Source organism: Pagrus pagrus (genome assembly GCF_965226575.1).
Source record: "Pagrus pagrus genome assembly, chromosome: 22".
Taxonomy (NCBI): Eukaryota; Metazoa; Chordata; class Actinopteri; order Spariformes; family Sparidae; genus Pagrus; species Pagrus pagrus.
Genome location: NC_140204.1, coordinates 2,188,182 through 2,206,768, shown reverse-complemented (window position 1 = coordinate 2,206,768; position 18,587 = coordinate 2,188,182). Strand labels below are relative to the sequence as shown.

The window sequence follows — 18,587 nt, the reverse complement described above, 5'->3', positions numbered from 1 at the left end:
TTAGTGAGGTGCGGCTGTCTTTGATGTGGGTTATCCGGCTCATTTTTGGCTATGATGTATGATATAAGTAAAGTAAACTAGCCAATAAGTTGTTTATCTGTAAATGTCAATATAAGTTCTTGTAGCGCCTGCATCTACATCTTTTTTATGTAGAGAAAGCATGGATGTCAGATGCAAAAATATACTGAACTGACCGCAGCTGTCTGCAATATATTTCATGTGTTGATGAATGCAGCTGAGTCTGTGTTCTGAGGCTTCTTGCCTTTATTTGCTTATTTTTGAGCTATAAACACGTCTGTAGCAGAATCGCATCAGTGTATTGTATAATGACATTAAGCTACTTTCCTTTCCTGTATTTCCTGAGATATTTTTTAAATACTTTTACTTAAGTAATTTTTTAAACAAATACTTTAGTACTTTTACTTAAGTAATATTTTGACTAAGCTACTTTTACTTGTATTGGAGTAATATTTGACAAGGAGTATCTGTACTTTTACTCAAGTAGTGAAGTTGTGTACTCTGTCCACCTCTGGTCCCCACCACTCTGTGAAAAGTCAGATTTTGTCCCGTTACCATCACAAACCATAATTTAACATATTAAAACACTTTGCTCTTCATCAGCACCTGCTGCAGTAACCAGCCGCTGCTGACTCTCCTGATATGTAGACTGCAATAAACTCAGGGTAAGCAGCACCTGCATGACTTGTGTTATTGTTTATTAGATAATCATTTGAGCACATTCTAGCTGGCTACAATAGCTAGACTGTGACTTATAATACAGTGCTGCTTGCTATAGTTTCAAATGTCTCTTCCTATTTTGTGGTTGCAGTTTCGGTTGGTATAAATTAGCCTACACGTTTTTTTAATTTGTACCTAGCTATTTTCTCTAATTGTCCTGTTGCATCCTTTATTGGTGGAAATTGACATTGGTGATTTTTGAGTTTGGGTGAATATAACACATCCTCACACCTCAGCGTCTCCCAAAACAAAGACTTATTTCACCATTCCCAACAAAACATGATTGTTGCAGCGTAACAGTGACACATCGGACCATCGTTGTACAGTCATTGTGTTACTTCTGTTTTCCGGTACAAACATACTGATGTCATGTAAGTAACTTTCCCTACGTTATGTACTTGATGAACTGCTCTCTCCTGAATGAACGTCCAGTTTTTCTTTAACCCAACCGTCTATCCCCGACCTCCTCCCTATACATACTCCTCTTTTCCTTCTTTATAGCTGTAGTAATTACTACAGCTGCTGGAAGTTGTCACCCAACAATGGACATACATATCGGTCGAAACAAGCTTAAATTAACAAGACAGACTCTTTGAAAAACCCTAAACCTTACTGCTGTATCTGATTCCTGAAGACCAATAAAAAACTATTAACCATTAGCTGAGCCCTTACTGTATGTCCTCAACACTTCACAACACAAAGTGACCCTTGGTGGTGTTACCTTTATATGACATATTTTCTTTTTTGTTTTTATGTTTTTTTATTGGTTGTTTGTTTATTTTTGATGGAAAAACCCTTAAACAACAGATACACCACCCATTCAAAGGAGGACATCCAATGGTGATGCTTATGATGCTCTTTCTTTTTCTTGCTTTCTAGTAATTGTATCTTTATGATTTTTTCGAGATTTATCCTTATGTACAGATTTCAAAAGTCGTTTTGTGTTTAAAATATTTAATATATTTGTTTCCTGCTCACCAGTTGCTTTATATGCTCTAAAAGTCAGGTGCTCTGTCACCACCTGTTGACGCTGTGCTGTATTTAAAGTCATAGCCGCTCTGTCTGTCAGAGACCAGAAACCTTCTGCTTCCTCAGTCATCAAACCAGAAACAGGAAGAGGAGGAGCAGCTTCTGACTTGATGATATTTTTGCTTCAGTCTGATGTTCAGACCGTCAAAAGTGAGGCAGCATGGAGGTCACAGCTCTCTGCATCAGACTGTGTGAGTACTACTCTGTCTAATGTGGACCTGAACAGTTTTCTTGATTTAATGTGCTCGCTAGACTCACAACTCTTTGGCAACGATGGAGAAAATGCTGCAGACATTTCCGTGTTATAGTTTGGTTATATGCTAAATGGCAGGTATGATACAGCACACAGCTCTCTTATCTCTCCAGTGATGATGGTGTTGTTGCTGCTCATCGTACAAGTTGACTTCAGCTACTCTCAAGAAGCTGGTAAGTAGCAGTCAGATTTGGATTGCTGTATTAATGTTGTTCACGAAAAACTTTTGACAGTTTAGTCCGACTATAATCATTCTTTGTTTCTCCATGTCTCTGTCGTGGATGAAGATTTCCCTCAGGTTGTTCCAAACAGGCAGCAGCACTTTCAACATGAGCCCATTGAAGTCAGCTGTGAGGGACTGGAGGGACTGACTGGATGGAGAGTGATGAAGAAGGTCAAAGGAGATATTAAAACATGTTCTTCGGTCTGGTCGACATCAACAGGACCATGCACAATTAAAAATGCCTATCAAACATCAGACAGTGGAGAATACTGGTGTGAAATAGGAGAAAAGAAAAGCAGCACCGTCAACATCACTGTGACTGGTATGCAACACGGAGGCATGATACACATATCTGATTCAGTTTGACTCACACCTAGAAGATATTGTTATTATGCAAACATAAATCTGCTTAGAAACCATAGTGGGGAAAAACACTTAAGAACCAGCCTTGCTTGATCCAGTGATAGTTAGAACAGGAACAGCTAATGAATTATTCAGCATTCTTTAAATGGTGCCAATTCTCATTCTACATGAAAGAAAGATTTATTTGTCATTCTTAATGTATAACAAGTCCTACTTTCCTCACAATTAAGATGTGTTTTATCAGCTGGTGCTGTGATCCTGGAGAGTCCTGTCCATCCTGTGAAGCAAGGAGATGCTGTCACTCTGTTTTGTAAAAACAAGATGACCTCCTCCAACATCACCGCTGAATTCTCCAAAGATGGCCACTTCATGAAGAGCAGCTCTACAGGAAACCTGACCATCGAGACAGTTTCTACGTCTAATGAAGGACTCTACAAGTGCAACATCTCTGGGGATGAATCACCAGGGAGCTGGCTGACTGTCAGAGGTGAGACATACCAGTGGTTCATCATACATTTGTGTTACTGTATTAAGTTGTACTTTGCCTACTGTACGCTGAGGTCTGTGGATGTTCACAAATGTACATTTCCAGAGGATATGTTTAAAGTTACTTCAGGAGAATGGACATACTGATCTAGAATATGTTTTATCTGATGTAATGTAATGAAATCAAAAGGCATGGCTTTTACAGCATTAGGATCAAGTCTCTTAAGCAGCTCTTACCATTATCTCTCCAGTCGCTGATGAAGAGTCTCATTCGTCCTCCCATCATGCCCCTCTGCTGTCTCTGCTGCTCTGGTGTGGCCTCGGTGTTCTGGCTCTGCTGCTGCTGCTGCTGTTGGTGGGATTACTGACGTGTCGGAAACGTCAAACAAACATCAGAGGTACAGAGATGAAAAATAAAGACAGTTAACTCACTGATTGACACCGAGCATACTAAAAGTTGGTAGTTCTGCATGTCAAAACTTGCGAGTGAGCACTGATACCGTCACATGTTAACACATTTTCTTTTTTTCAAACAGAAACCACAACCTCTTTTTACTCCAGCCAGACGTCCTCTTCTCCACAAACAGGTGAGCACCAACACACACCAACTGCTTCTCAACATAAATGTATATGTGGGGATTGTCAGTATGTAAATTAAACAACACATTAGCCGGAGCAAATGTTAGTGTGGCAGGACGGTCTTTTCTTTTCCATCCCCCCCCCCCCCCTTTGTTGGCCCAGAGTTTATTAATGTGAGACGGTCTGGAAACTTAAATAAAACTGTATAATAAAAGGATGTTTTATATTTTTGAACACTGTCTCCTGCCCAGTGGTGATTTATGAACCTGTGTGATCTTAAAGCCTCTTTAAAAAGTAGTAACTATTTCCTGGGGTGAAATTCCCCAGGTGGCGTAGTTCGGCAACACTCATCCCTAGCCTCCACCCCGCCACATTAGCTAAGTACATCTCAGGAAACACAGATGAGTTAAAACTGAACATTTCTTTATGTTGCTACTTTCCATTTGTTAAGGTTGAATTTTCTGTTTTTCTCTTTGTCACAATGTTGTTCATATTCTCTCAACAAATCATTTAAAATAGTTTTAAAAAGACTTGTGATGTTTCAAGCTGTTAAAACTGTTGTGTTAAAAAAGAGTCTGAGGTCACAAGAACAACAAACATGTTGGTCAAATCAAGTGCTGGTTTATAAAAACAATACCCATCCTCCACTGGTAGAATGATATTTAATAAGAAACGATTCATACATTTCTTTATGTTATAGTCATTTTTTTTATTTTGTGCAAGTGTTTGTTTTTGTAAATTATTGTGTGCCTTCATACTACATGCTCCTTATGTGTAAGTTGTTGTGTTGTATTATGTTTCAGTGTCTTCAGGGGCGAGTGTAGCTGCTCCGAGCTATACTGAGGTGACATATGCTGTTGTCACCAAACCCAGGAAGAAGGAAGGTAACAACTTGACACAGAGGAATACAAAATGCAATATGTAACATCTTTATTGTAAAAAGCTAGTTAATGAAAATATGTTACTGAGTGTTAAAGGCAACCTTCCTTTAGGGCGAAGTTTGCAGCACCACTTGTTGTTTTGGTGATATGGTGAAAACCACTGAATTTCTACTGTGACATTTTCATTTTTAAACTGCGTAAGTCTGTGTCGACTTAAGGAGTGTTGGCTCTCACAGAAGTCAGCCCATCTTCTAACCACATGAGAAACCCACAGACAGTAAACAACAATGGGCCCCTCGGTTCACACTCGGTAGCTGCTCTTCTTGTGGCTGTTGTCACAGTTACAGCGGCTGTTTGCTGTCAAGTAGCCACCATGAAAATACCACACGACAATGCACTCGCTATATCTATTTTGGTCAGGACACCAAGTAATTCAAGCCTTACGAAGGCTTCAACTGAGTCGATGGTCAGTATTTTTTATAAATAACAATAGGTCAGACTACTAATCAGCAGACTCGTGTAGTGTAGCAGATTTGGACCCCTATTTTTCTCACAGATACAGCATGCTGGGGATGTGTCCCCACCACTCTGTGAAAAGTCAGATTTTGTCCCGTTACCATCACAAACCATAATTTACCTAATACATTAAAACACTTTGCTCGTCATCAGTAATTTAAATTAGTAAATTGGTATAGCACCAACCCCCCAACACTCCCCCCCCCCCCCCCCCCCCCCCCCCACACACACACACACACACACACACACACACACACACACACAAAAAAAGTACTTATATGCACTTGTATGTTTCTACCTTTAGCACTTACATTACACTTATGAAAGGTATCCTTGATAAATAGCAGCTACTTTGCTCTGATGAGGGCTTGACTATTGCTTCTATCTTTTCTACTTTATCAACTGTGATATGTTGTGGTTTCTTTCTTGTGACAAATGTACTTATTGTAAGTGGCTTTGGACAAAAGTGTCTGCTAAATGCCCTAAATGTGAAATGTAAATGTAAATGTAGTTTTAGATTATCAAGACCTGATATGTAGACTTCAATAAACTCAGGGTAAGCAACACCTGCATGACTTGTGTTATTGTTCATTAGATAATCATTTGAGCACATTCTAGCTGGCTACAATAGCTAGACTGTGACTTATAATACAGTGGTGCTTGCTATAGTTTTAAATGTCTCCTCCTATTTTTCCTCTTGGACGTCTTGCTGTTTCGGTTGGTATACATTAGGCTACACTTTTTTGCTTTTGTACCTAGCTATCATACTTTTCTCTGATTGTCCTGTTGCATCCTTTATTGGTGGAAATTGACATTGGTGACTTTTGAGTTTGGGTGAATATAACACATCCTCACACCTCAGCGTCTCCGTAAGCAAAGACTTATTTCACCACTCCCAACACAACATGATCATTGCAGTGTAACAGTGACACATCGGACCATCGTTGTACGCTCATTATGTTACTTCTGTAACTTTCAGTACAAACATACTGATGTTACTTAAATAACTTTCCCTACATTATGTACTTGATGAACTGCTCTCTCCTGAATGAACGTCCAGTTTTTCTTTAACCCAACGTCCATCCCCGACCTCCTCCCTATACATACTCCTCTTTTCCTTCTTTATAGCTGTAATAATTATTACAGCTGCTGGAAGTTGTCTCCTAACAATGGACATACATATCGGTCGAAACAAGCCTAAATTGACAAGACAGACTGAAAAAAATGCAGCAAGACAGTTTAACTTAACATCATGGAAAAGCTTAATTTGCTTCCTTTAGTCAATGTTCTTAACATTATTCCTTCAGTTGTTTCTATTTTGTCATTTCAAGGCAAAAACATTTGATATTGTTATAGCTGATATGTGACATTGGCATTGTTCTGTTGACACGGTGTTGCAGCTGTGGATGTGATGCAGATGAGTGACTGTTACATGTGCCATTATTGTTGTTGTGATTGAATATTGTCACTAGTTTGCAGTTGTGTTACTGCTGTATCCGATTCCTGAAGACCAATAAAAAACTATTAACCATTAACTGAGCCCTTATTGTATGTCCTCAACACTTTACAACACAAAGTGACCCTTGCTGGTGTTACCTTTATATAACATATTTTATTTTTTGTTTTTATGTTTTTTTGTTGGTTGTTTGTTTATTTTTGATGGAAAAACCCTTAAACAACAGATACACCACCCATTCAAAGGAGGACATCCAATGATGATGCTTATGATACTCTTTCTTTTTCCTACTTTCTAGTAATTGTATCTTTATGATTTCTTCGAGATTTATCCTTATGTACAGATTCCAAAAGTCGTTTTGTGTTTAAAATATTTAATATATTTATTTCTTTGTTTCCTGTTCACCAGTTGCTTTATATGCTCTAAAAGTCAGGTGCTCTGTCACCACCTGTTGACGCTGTGCTGTATTTAAAGTCATAGCCGCTCTGTCTGTCAGAGACCAGAAACCTTCTGCTTCCTCAGTCATCACACCAGAAACTGGAAGAGGAGGAGCAGCTTCTGACTTGATGATATTTTTACTTCAGTCTGATGTTCAGACCGTCAGAAGTGAGGCAGCATGGAGGTCACAGCTCTCTGCATCAGACTGTGTGAGTACTGACTCTGTCTAATGTGGACCTGAACAGTTTCTTGATTTAATGTGCTCGCTAGACTCACAACTCTTTGGCAACGATGGAGAAAATGCTGCAGACATTTACATGTTATAGTTTGGTTATATGCTAAATGGCAGGTATGATACAGCACACAGCTCTCTTGTCTCTCCAGTGATGATGGTGTTGTTGCTGCTCATCGTACAAGTTGACTTCAGCTACTCTCAAGAAGCTGGTAAGTAGCAGTCAGATTTGGATTGCTGTAATAATGTTGTTCACGAAAAACTTTTGACAGTTTAGTCCGACTATAATCATTCTTTGTTTCTCTGTGTCTCTGTCGTGGATGAAGTTTTCCCTCAGGTTGCTCCAAACAGGCAGCAGCACTTTCAACATGAGCCCATTGAAGTCAGCTGTGAGGGACTGGAGGGACAGACTGGGTGGAGAGTGATGAAGAAGGTCAAAGGAGATATTAAAACATGTTCTTCGGTCTGGTCGACATCAACAGGACCATGCACAATTAAAAATGCCTATCAAACATCAGACAGTGGAGAATACTGGTGTGAAATAGGAGGAAAGAGAAGCAGCACCGTCAACATCACTGTGACTGGTATGCAACACGGAGGCATGATGCACATATCTGATTCAGTTTGACTCACACCTAGAAGAAATCGTTATTATGCAAACATAAATCTACTTAGAAACCAGAGGAGAAAAAACACTTAAGAACCAGCCTCGCTTGATCCAGTGATAGTTAGTAGAACAGGAACAGCTAATGAATTATTCAGCATTCTTTAAATGGTGCCAGTTCTCATTCTACATGAAAGAAGGATTTATTTGTCATTCTTAATGTATAACAAGTCCTACTTTCCTCACAATTAAGATGTGTTTTATCAGCTGGTGCTGTGATCCTGGAGAGTCCTGTCCATCCTGTGAAGCAAGGAGATGCTGTCACTCTGTTTTGTAAAAACAAGATGACTTCCTCCAACATCACCACTGAATTCTCCAAAGATGGCCACTTCATGGAGAGCAGCTCTACAGGAAACCTGACCATCGAGACAGTTTCTACGTCTAATGAAGGACTCTACAAGTGCAAAGTCTCTGGGGTTGAATCACCAGGGAGCTGGCTGACTGTCAGAGGTGAGACATACCAGTGGTTCATCATGCATTTGTGTTACTGTATTAAGTTGTACTTTGCCTACTGTACGCTGAGGTCTGTGGATGTTCACAAATGTACATTTCCAGAGGATATGTTTAAAGTTACTTCAGGAGAATGGACATACTGATCTAGAATATGTTTTATCTGATGTAATGTAATGAAATCAAAAGGCATGTCTTTTACAGCATTAGGATCAAGTCTCTTAAGCAGCTCTTACCATTATCTCTCCAGTCGCTGATGAAGAGTCTCATTCGTCCTCCCATCATGCCCCTCTGCTGTCTCTGCTGCTCTGGAGTGGCCTCGGTGTTGTGGCTCTGCTGCTGCTGCTGCTGCTGTTGGTGGGATTACTGACGTGTCGGAAACGTCAAACAAACATCAGAGGTACAGAGATGAAAAATAAAGACAGTTAACTCACTGATTGACACCGAGCATACTAAAAGTTGGTAGTTCTGCGTGTCAAAACTTGCGAGTGAGCACTGATACCGTCACATGTTAACACATTTTCTTTTTTTCAAACAGATACCACGACCTATTCTTACCCCAGCCAGCCGTCCTCTTCTCCACAAACAGGTGAGCACCAACACACACCAACTGCTTCTCAACATAAATGTATATGTGGGGATTGTCAGTATGTAAATTAAACAACACATTAGCCGGAGCAAATGTTAGTGTGGCAGGACGGTCTTTTCTTTTCCATCCCCCCCCCCCCCCCTTTGTTGGCCCAGAGTTTATTAATGTGAGACGGTCTGGAAACTTAAATAAAACTGTATAATAAAAGGATGTTTTATATTTTTGAACACTGTCTCCTGCCCAGTGGTGATTTATGAACCTGTGTGATCTTAAAGCCTCTTTAAAAAGTAGTAACTATTTCCTGGGGTGAAATTCCCCAGGTGGCGTAGTTCGGCAACACTCATCCCTAGCCTCCACCCCGCCACATTAGCTAAGTACATCTCAGGAAACACAGATGAGTTAAAACTGAACATTTCTTTATGTTGCTACTTTCCATTTGTTAAGGTTGAATTTTCTGTTTTTCTCTTTGTCACAATGTTGTTCATATTCTCTCAACAAATCATTTAAAATAGTTTTAAAAAGACTTGTGATGTTTCAAGCTGTTAAAACTGTTGTGTTAAAAAGAGTCTGAGGTCACAAGAACAACAAACATGTTGGTTAAATCAAGTGCCGGTTTATTAAAATAATACCCATCCTCCACTGGTAGAATGATATTTAATAAGAAATGATTCATACATTTCTTTATGTTATAGTCATTTTTTTATTTTGTGCAAGTGTTTGTTTTTGTAAATTGTTGTGTGCCTTCATACTACATGCTCCTTTTGTGTAAGTTGTTGTGTTGTATTATGTTTCAGTGTCTGAAGGGGCGAGTGTAGCTGCTCCGAGCTATACTGAGGTGACATATGCTGTTGTCACCAAGCCCAGGAAGACAGAAGGTAACAACTTGACACAGAGGAATACAAAATGCAATATATAACACCTTTATTATAAAAAGCTAGTTAATGAAAATATGTCACTGAGTGTTAAAGGCAACCTTCCTTTAGGGCGAAGTTTGCAGCACCACTTGTTGTTTTAGGTTAGGGTTAGCCTAACCCTGTTATATACGGTGAAAACCACTGAATTTCTACTGTGACATTTTCATTTTTAAACTGCGTAGGTCTGTGTCTACTTAAGGTGTTGGCTCTCACAAAAGTCAGCGCATCTTCTAACCACACGAGAAACCCACAGACAGTAAAAGGGCAATGGGCCCCTCGGTTCACTGAGTAGCTGCTCTTCTTGTGGCTGTTGTCACAGTTACAGTGGCTGTTTGCTGTCAAGTAGCCACCATGAAAATACCACACGACAATGCACTCGCTAAGTAATTCAAGCCTTATGAAGGCTTCAACTGAGTCGGTGGTCAGTATTTTTATAAATAACAATGGGTCAGACTACTAATCAGCAGACTCGTGTAGTGTAGCAGATTTGGACCCCTATTTTTCTCACAGATACACTTTGTTAGATCAAAATAACATGAAAGAAATTACACCACACTAAGTGTATCTGTACAAACTGTGAAAACAAGCAAATTAAATAATGCATTAAAACCAAGATTTTGACGCTGATGTGCAAGTAATGCTAACATTTTGTAGATGTCGACTTGTTAAGAAGAAATAACAAAAATCAACGGCCATTCTAAAATGTTTGAGGAATTGTGTTTTTTAGCCCAGACTGTAAATTGTATATCATCTGCATAATAATGATTAAAACAACATCAAAATTGCGGATGGCCTGTCTCAGGAGAAAAGCCTGATTAAACCAGTCAGTATTCAAATAAATGTTGAACCATGTATTAGTGTATGTCTCAGGCTCTTTAAATTGTCTCTCTGTCAGATGATGAATCCTTCCATCAACCCGTTTACCACATCTTAAGTCTGGGGGAGGATTGACAAGTCAACCATGAAAAGGTAATACAAGAGATGTTATTTCAATGTTAGTTAGGGTCGTACAATTTTTAGGTTTTTGGGTAACTGAAATTTAATTTGTCTTCACAACAGAACCGGGAGGATCGAGCTATTCAGTGACGCCAGTGATCCAAAGGATCACTTCTATTTTACAATGGATTAGGCAGAACTGAGAGTGATACTGGTCTCAAGTATCTCTTTACTCTATTTTATTGCCATCTTGTTAAGTGGCGTTCACAAACAAGAGTGTTAAAGGTGACATATTATGCTCATTTCTGCTTTTTGACATGGTTCCTTGATGTCTAAATGAAATGATAGTAACATGCTTTGGTCAAAAAAACCGAAGGATTGAGCACAGCAGGGTTCTTTACACACCAGTTTCACAGCCCTGCTCTAAGCGGCCGGTTTGAGTGCCTTTCCCTTTTATGCTAATGAGCTACTGCGTGCGCCGCCCACCTCTTCCTGCCGGGCGGAAGACGTGAGGACGGCATCGCGTGACCAAGGCAACAAGCGATACACAGCAACTTTCAATAAAGTTGAGAAAAGAAAAAAAAAACAACAACGAGCAACACACAGCGCGACGCAGCTTTTCTGTGTCCATGCCTGCATATAACTGATAGTAGCACAGCAGACATGTAGCAGGTAGCCCCTGTCTCCAGCTCCAAAAAAAATAGTGACTGCTTTACTGCCGATAACGTTTTGGCGCTCTCAGGTCTGGTCTCTCATGCCAGCAGCTAATGCTACAGCTAACGCTACACACGTAGTAAGCTGTAGCGTTAGCTGTGTGTATAGCAACACACAGTAAGTCGTACAACTGCCAAGTTACTCCTGGGCATCTAACACACTGTCCTTTAGCACAACATGCTAATTAATCAACGTAGCTCACTGGCCGTGAATAACTGAGACCATTTCATACCGTCTCCTCTGCGTGTTCAACGTTGATAACTTCACATGTAACGTTAGTTCAGCCTCATATTTACATCAACGCTTAGCGTTAGCTTGAGTGCTAAATGGCCAAAGTAACACAAACGACACTGTTTTTTAAATACTTACAGTTCCATCACTGACAGTGGGTATGGATCCATCTTTTAAGGGACAATCTCGTTGCCAGTCCAGCCTTATACTGACCCTGGTTGCTGAAACAGTCCGGCGTGAAGTGACTGGCACAGACCATAACGCTTCTGCTCACTGAAGCTGGGACCCTGATAAATAAAAAGTAGCCTCTTCGCTCTGATATCCTCTTTGGTAGGGAGGCAATGTAGCGAAACATGAGGATCCGTGCATCCGACGACAGAGCAGCAGTGCTTGGCTTTCGGGTTGTACATGGTAGCGGTCAGGCTGTTGCGTACAAGTGAAGCGAGAACGAGAAAATGGCCGATCCTCGTTCAGGTAGCTGGCGTAGTATGGGAGGAGATCGCCAGCGAGAAGGCTGGAGTATTCAAAAGACCAGACTGTTACGTAACAATCCGAGTGAAATCCAAACGGCTCGTTTAGAGACTCAATTCCTGACTCCGGAAGGTACAAAATATTGACTTAGTTGTCGAAACTCATGCTTAAGGGGTGGGGAGGCACTCCGGATACGCAAATATACATACTAAAGCAAGAAAAAAGTCAGTTTTGCATATGTCCCCTTTAATGTTTTACCCATTGTGATGGTACTGTGTAGTGTCTTGTGTGTCTTGTGGGTTACTGAGAGCAGATACACCTGACTGAATACAGGAACAGAAACCATTCTAGGATCTTTAATACGTACAAGGAAGGGAGTCGTATGACCACACACATCTGTTCACATGAATGTAGAGGCCTTTAATGAATACAGACATTTTGTACCTTAAACTGTTTTTGTAATGGTTGGGTTTTTTCCTGTTTTATTTTGTTGTAATATCCTCATGTTTCACATTTCACTTTACACTTCCTTTGACTGTTTTCTCGCCCATTTGCTCCTCACCTGTGCTCCATTAGTGAATCACTGTCTAATCCCTGTGTATTTAAGCCTGTTTTCTCCCCACTCTTGGTTGGTTCATGTGTTTGTCTCACCAGTCCTGTGTTCTGCCCATGTCTACCTGTGTTACTTCCTGTTTTCCTTGTGTCTCCCTGGTTTGTTTTGTGTTACACTCATGGATTTCAGTGTTGTTGCCTGAGTTTTGACCACCTGCTTTTACGGACTCTGCTTTCCTTTTTTTACTCGTATTTTGGATTTTATATTTTTGTATTCCGACTGTCATCTTTCATTAAAGCTCGCTGTTGTTTACAGCTGCCTGCCTTCACAAAGATTGTGAAGTAAATATCACACAGTATGAAAATTAATACTTCAGAAAAGGTTCCACCTCACATTTAAAATACATTTCTACATGACAACAAAATAAACAGTTTAGTAAAGCTGACAATAATTGTTTTAAAAGCTTTTAAACACTGCAGTGCTAATTCTTATGTTCTACATGATTTATATAGTAAGACGTTGGTGAATAAAAAATCCAAACACTAAAAACAGATGGTCCATAAAAACAGTGCTGCCACCCAGTGGTTATTATAGTGAATAAAATGGTGGCAACAACATGTAGCATACAGTTTAACCACTATCACCATAACTAGTCCACAGCTAAAATACAAAACACCTTTGATGAATGATACACAACTTACTCACAAGTCATGCTGCACAAGGCCTTTTACATTTAAATACCTTCATAGCACATGTTGATTAGTGTTTTTTTATTCCTTGGAAATGACCTCATACATCCATAAAATCACAGTGAATGCTCTTATCTCAACGCTGCCCCCCAGTGGATCGGTTTTCCTTGTGGAAACGTATGGAGAGGATGCAATGTAGTCTAATGGTCAGCTGTAAAACAAAATTCAGTTCAAACAATAGCATGTTATATCTCACATGCTCCTGTAAAGCTAAAGCCATCATGTACTTGTAGTTGGAGATACGTCTGACAAGGGCCAGGACCACTAAAGGAGACCGGAGGGAGGGTTATTGCAGGGTTAATGATTCCAGTCTCTCATCCTCATTATATCCTCATGTGGTCCCCCTTAATGCCTACAACAAGGGTCGACCCTGTTTAGCTTTTCTTAACAAGTTTTTGTGATAATTGCATTTGTGACGTACTGGGTTAGGGTGAGGCACAGGGTTTTTGGTGTGGAGGCAAAATGTGTTGTAGTTTGAGCAGTTCTGAGACTTAACATTTTTTTAATTCTGACATATTTACCTCCGCAACTATGTGTCAAGAAAAGGAAGACAACAGTGTGATGGAAAAGTAGTAGTACAGATAACAAGGAAACTTTAAATTGTACTCAACCGTCTTTGGGACTCAGGTTTCCTTGGTGTTTAGTCACGTGATTATATGACACACTGTGTAGGAGAGTAACTTTAAACTCACATAACATTTCACTAGGTGCTTTGCCTAATGAAATGTTATGTGAGTATAAACTTTAATTAATTAGTAACTCAGATGGCAGACTACAAGAGGCCCAGGAAAAAAAGAAAGAAAGTAATTGAAAAGAGAAACAAAGACAGTGAAAGGACTTCATGATCCCTGTCATAAGTTAGTAACATTCAGATCATGTTAAAACAACAACAGTAATTGCAATCACAATTGAAATTGCACAATTAATCATCAAACAAACAAAATAATTAACAAAATAATATAATAAGCATGTCCTGAGACTTTCAGATTCACACAGACACAAATGATCTCTGATCCTTGAGTCCAGAGCAGTGAATCCTACGACCGTTGCCCCTCCCCTTGGTGACTTAGTTTCTCTCAACTTCAAAATGGTGGCAGCAAGTTCAAACTGGAACAATTATGAAGAACCAACCAGAAGACTGTCACTGAAAAACACATCAAAATGTAAATAATATCAAAATAAAATGAAATCATTTGCTTTCAATGGCAAATTTTATTTCCACCCGTATTCTTAACCTTTGTAAGCCTGTTCTTTGGCCCACCCTCTGATATTTAACCTAACCACTGAGGTTATTTCTACCTTGACAGCAGCTCTGTCTCTGAGAAAAGCCACACAGGAAGAGACCTGTCCTCACCAACAGTACACTTCAGTCTGATGCTCAGTCAGTCAGCAGTGAGACAACATGGAGGTCACAGCTCTCTGCATCCAACTGTGTGAGTACCGACCGTCTCTGTTTGATATAAACTGAAAGATAAAGAGCTGGTTTGAACTTCGAGACACATTCTGTCACGTTTCATGGTGCAGAACTGTGTTATCAAGGCTTTTAACTGAACTGTTGTATTTTTGTGCATCAGTGACGAGTTTTAAAAACAATGCGTTGACCTTCAAGAGTCGCTGTAAGAACTTTCTTCTCTTTTGTGTCTCCAGTGATGAAGGTTTTGTTCCTGCTGAGTGCACTTGATCAGAAAGTTGGTGAGTTCCAGTTAGCTGCTCATTTATATCGATCAGTTAGTTTGAAGGATGCGTTTTTTGCTGGGCGGTGTTTGTAGTCGAGTGTTACAGAAAAGAAGGAAGTAGGAAATGTCTTTGGTTGTGAGTTTGATGGACTGATCCTTTATGATGGCCTTGTGTTTATATTTTTATGTACTGTTATTCATTCTTTAAGAAAATGTTAATATATATTTAAAGAAAATCATATTTCAACATATTATACGTGAACAAACCTCTTTTGTTTCTTTGTTTTAGATTCATTGTCTCTTCGTGTCGACCCAAACAGAGTGCAGTTCTTTCAATACGAAAATGTAACTCTACACTGTGACGCATCATATGACTCAGTTCAATGGAAATTTGCACAGAAGTCCAAAGTAGAGAAACCCAAATGTAAAATAACTGATGGGGAGACATCAACAGGCTCGTCCTGCAACTATAAAAATGTTTATCCAGAAGAAGATGGAGAGTACTGGTGTGAAGATGGAGAGGGGAAGAGAAGCAACAACATCACCATCACTGTCACTGGTATGTATTAAGACAGCAACAATTTGTCATAAACTCATCATAAATTTAAGATGAAATAAATATCAAATATATGTTGTTCAGGTGGTTCTGTGATCCTGGACAGTCCTGCTCTTCCTGTGGTGGAAGGAGATGCTGTGACTCTGCGCTGCACAAACAAGACGACTTCCTCCAACCTCACAGCTGGTTTCTATAAAGATGGCCGCTTCATCAGGAGCAGCCCTACAGGAGAGATGATCAGCCGCAGTGTCTCCAAGTCTGATGAAGGACTCTACAAGTGTGACATCTCTGGAGCTGGAGAGTCACCAGAGAGCTGGTTGGCTGTCAGAGGTGAGACACTGAACGGCTTCAGCACTGCATCTGTTAATTTTACGTACTTTTTGTAACAGATTTTTATCTTTTTGCTTATAATAATAGCTGCTAGGTTGGGGAAAATGGTGTTTTGGTCACATATTGAGGCCGTCAACCACGTACATTGAGTTGCCTAAAAAAACACAATAAAACATGTAATCGGATCGTAAAAGTAGATTGCTGTGAGTTCAGTCAATCTGCGTCTGAAACATTTTAACATCATTTTGTTTCATGTTACTATATGATATATACTATACTATTTTTAAATTCAGTTATAGAAACCATGTAACACAGTGACTCACCGCTCTGTCTGATGTCATTACAGCAGATACTCTTTGTTGTCTTTGCAGCGCTTCAGCCAGAGACTCATCACTCCTCTGATCATGTCTTCCTCATCTTAAGAGCCATTATCCCCATTGTGCTGATGGCCATGCTGCTGGTGCTGCTGGGAGTGCTTCACTGTGGGAAACTTAGAGTTCAACATCACAAACTTGTGTCCACTCAGATGGAAATGCAACTACAGCAATAAAGAATAAAACGGGGTCGACGACAAAGAAATTACAAGTATGCTTATCGATAGTTTTCTGTTTAGATAGCGTAGCAGTTGACATCCCATCATGTTCTAATATCCTTCTTCTTCATCTGTGTTACTTGTGTTGATGAAGTTTGTCAGTCATCCAGGTCATGGTAATTCTAAGTGCTGTATGGTAGGCAACTGGACGTGTTTCAGTTTCTTGAAGACGTTTCACCTCTTATCCAAGAGGCTTCTTCAGTTCTGACTAACTGGAGGGGAGCTGCAGGCTTTTAAACCCTGTGTGGGAGTGTCCTCACAGAGTCTTTAATGAAACGTGTGAGCTCTGAGTTTCAGAGTCGTTAGGGCCACTTGTGGCCGTTGATCCAACCGGCCTTCATGGTGGTTGTTAGGGATAGGTGAGCCCAGGTGTGAATGGTTGTTAAGCTGTCTTGGGAGGGAACTCAGTACTCCACTGGAGATGGGTTTTAAGTAATGTTGTAGGCCACCTACACTGTTCAAAGATGGCCGTTCCAGGTTGACATAGATGGAGTGTTTCCTCCTCTTTCAAACCATCTGTCTTCTCTGGCCAAGATGTTTACATTGTTGTCCTCAAAGGAATGATTTTTCTCCTTCAACCATTCACACCCGGGCTCACCTATCCCTAGCAACCACCATGAAGGCCGGTTGGGTCAACAACCCACAAGTGGCCCAAACGACTCTGTAAGGACACTCCCACACATGGTTTAAAAGCCTGCAACTCCCCTCTGGTTAGTTAGAGCTGAAGAAGCCTCTTGGATGAGAGGTGAAACGTCTTCAACAAACTGAAACAGGTCCAGCTGCCTACCATACAGCACTATGAATGTTTTACTTGTAAATTTTTATCTGACGTGTCATTATTATTGAGTGCCTGTTGTGCAAACATGTGATCATATTGCAACAACATAATTTAAAAAAGAAAAAAAAACTGTAAATATGCTTGATATAATGATGCTAATTAAATCTTCAGCTGCTCTGAGACATGCTATTCGTTGACTAACTCTTGAGGGACTAGAAGCTGATGTGTTACATGCTGCGACGGTTTCAAGATGAGTTTCTCACAAGTCGATTGACCACAACTCTGACAAACCATCCGCAGAGTGACCACAGCATCTCTGCACCTCTATGAACACACTCTGTGGGTGTGCGTGGACCTGAGTGTGAAATGTGTCGTGCAGTAATGTTCATTAAAGTTCACTTTCCACTTGTGTTTTCTTCCTACAATTATAAAACACATTTTTAACAATTAAAATATAGTCTTGACCATACTGTTGTAATATTAGAATAGAAAATGAACATTTTATAACATTGTATAACATGTTGTATATAAAGCCACATGTATGTGTAACAATATGTAACTATACTTAACATTTTTATTGATATATGTGTAATAAAATTCATATCTGGGAAAATCTGTTTTTCATATGGTGTAGTTTGAATGATGACCTGCAGGGGGCAGAGTTGGACTTGTAAATCAAGTGTGTGCATGTTTGACTGGGTTGGGTTATTCCAGAGGATGAATCCCACTGACTTGATGAACACTTACTTTTCCTCTGTTGGCACCATGAGGTTGATGTTTTTGTTTGCAATTGAAATATCTCAACAAACAATGAAACCCCCATCAGCCTCAGCTGTAGGCCTGTTTTGGATCTAGTGCTAATTATCAAAGGTTAGCATGCTAATGTGCTAAACTAAGATGTTGTGTCTTTATCACCGTCACGTATGAGGTTTTTGAAGGGTTGTACCAATAGTGGGAGATTTACGCCACTGCGACTCTGTTCTGGGGTGAAAGGGGGCCAACTGGAAATGCATGTGAGCTTTAGATTTGTTTGAGCCTCGCTGCCACCTACAAAAAGAAGGTCAAGTGCTCTCAGTTCCTGGTCCTGGTTTCAGGTCTGTGAGTCTCCACCCTCTGATATTTAACCTAACCACTGAGGTTATTTCTACCTTGACAGCAGCTCTGTCTCTGAGAAAAGCCACACAGGAAGA

At 40.0% G+C, this 18,587-nt stretch overlaps 1 long non-coding RNA gene across 1 annotated transcript; it reads left to right on the top strand.

Moving 5' to 3' along the window:
• The first annotated feature begins 1,890 nt into the window (after positions 1–1,890).
• On the top strand, positions 1,891–2,425 carry LOC311251927. Its single transcript, XR_014621468.1, has 3 exons — positions 1,891–1,958; positions 2,134–2,193; positions 2,308–2,425. It is a non-coding gene; the product is annotated as an uncharacterized lncRNA (long non-coding RNA).
• Positions 2,426–18,587: the final 16,162 nt, after the last annotated feature.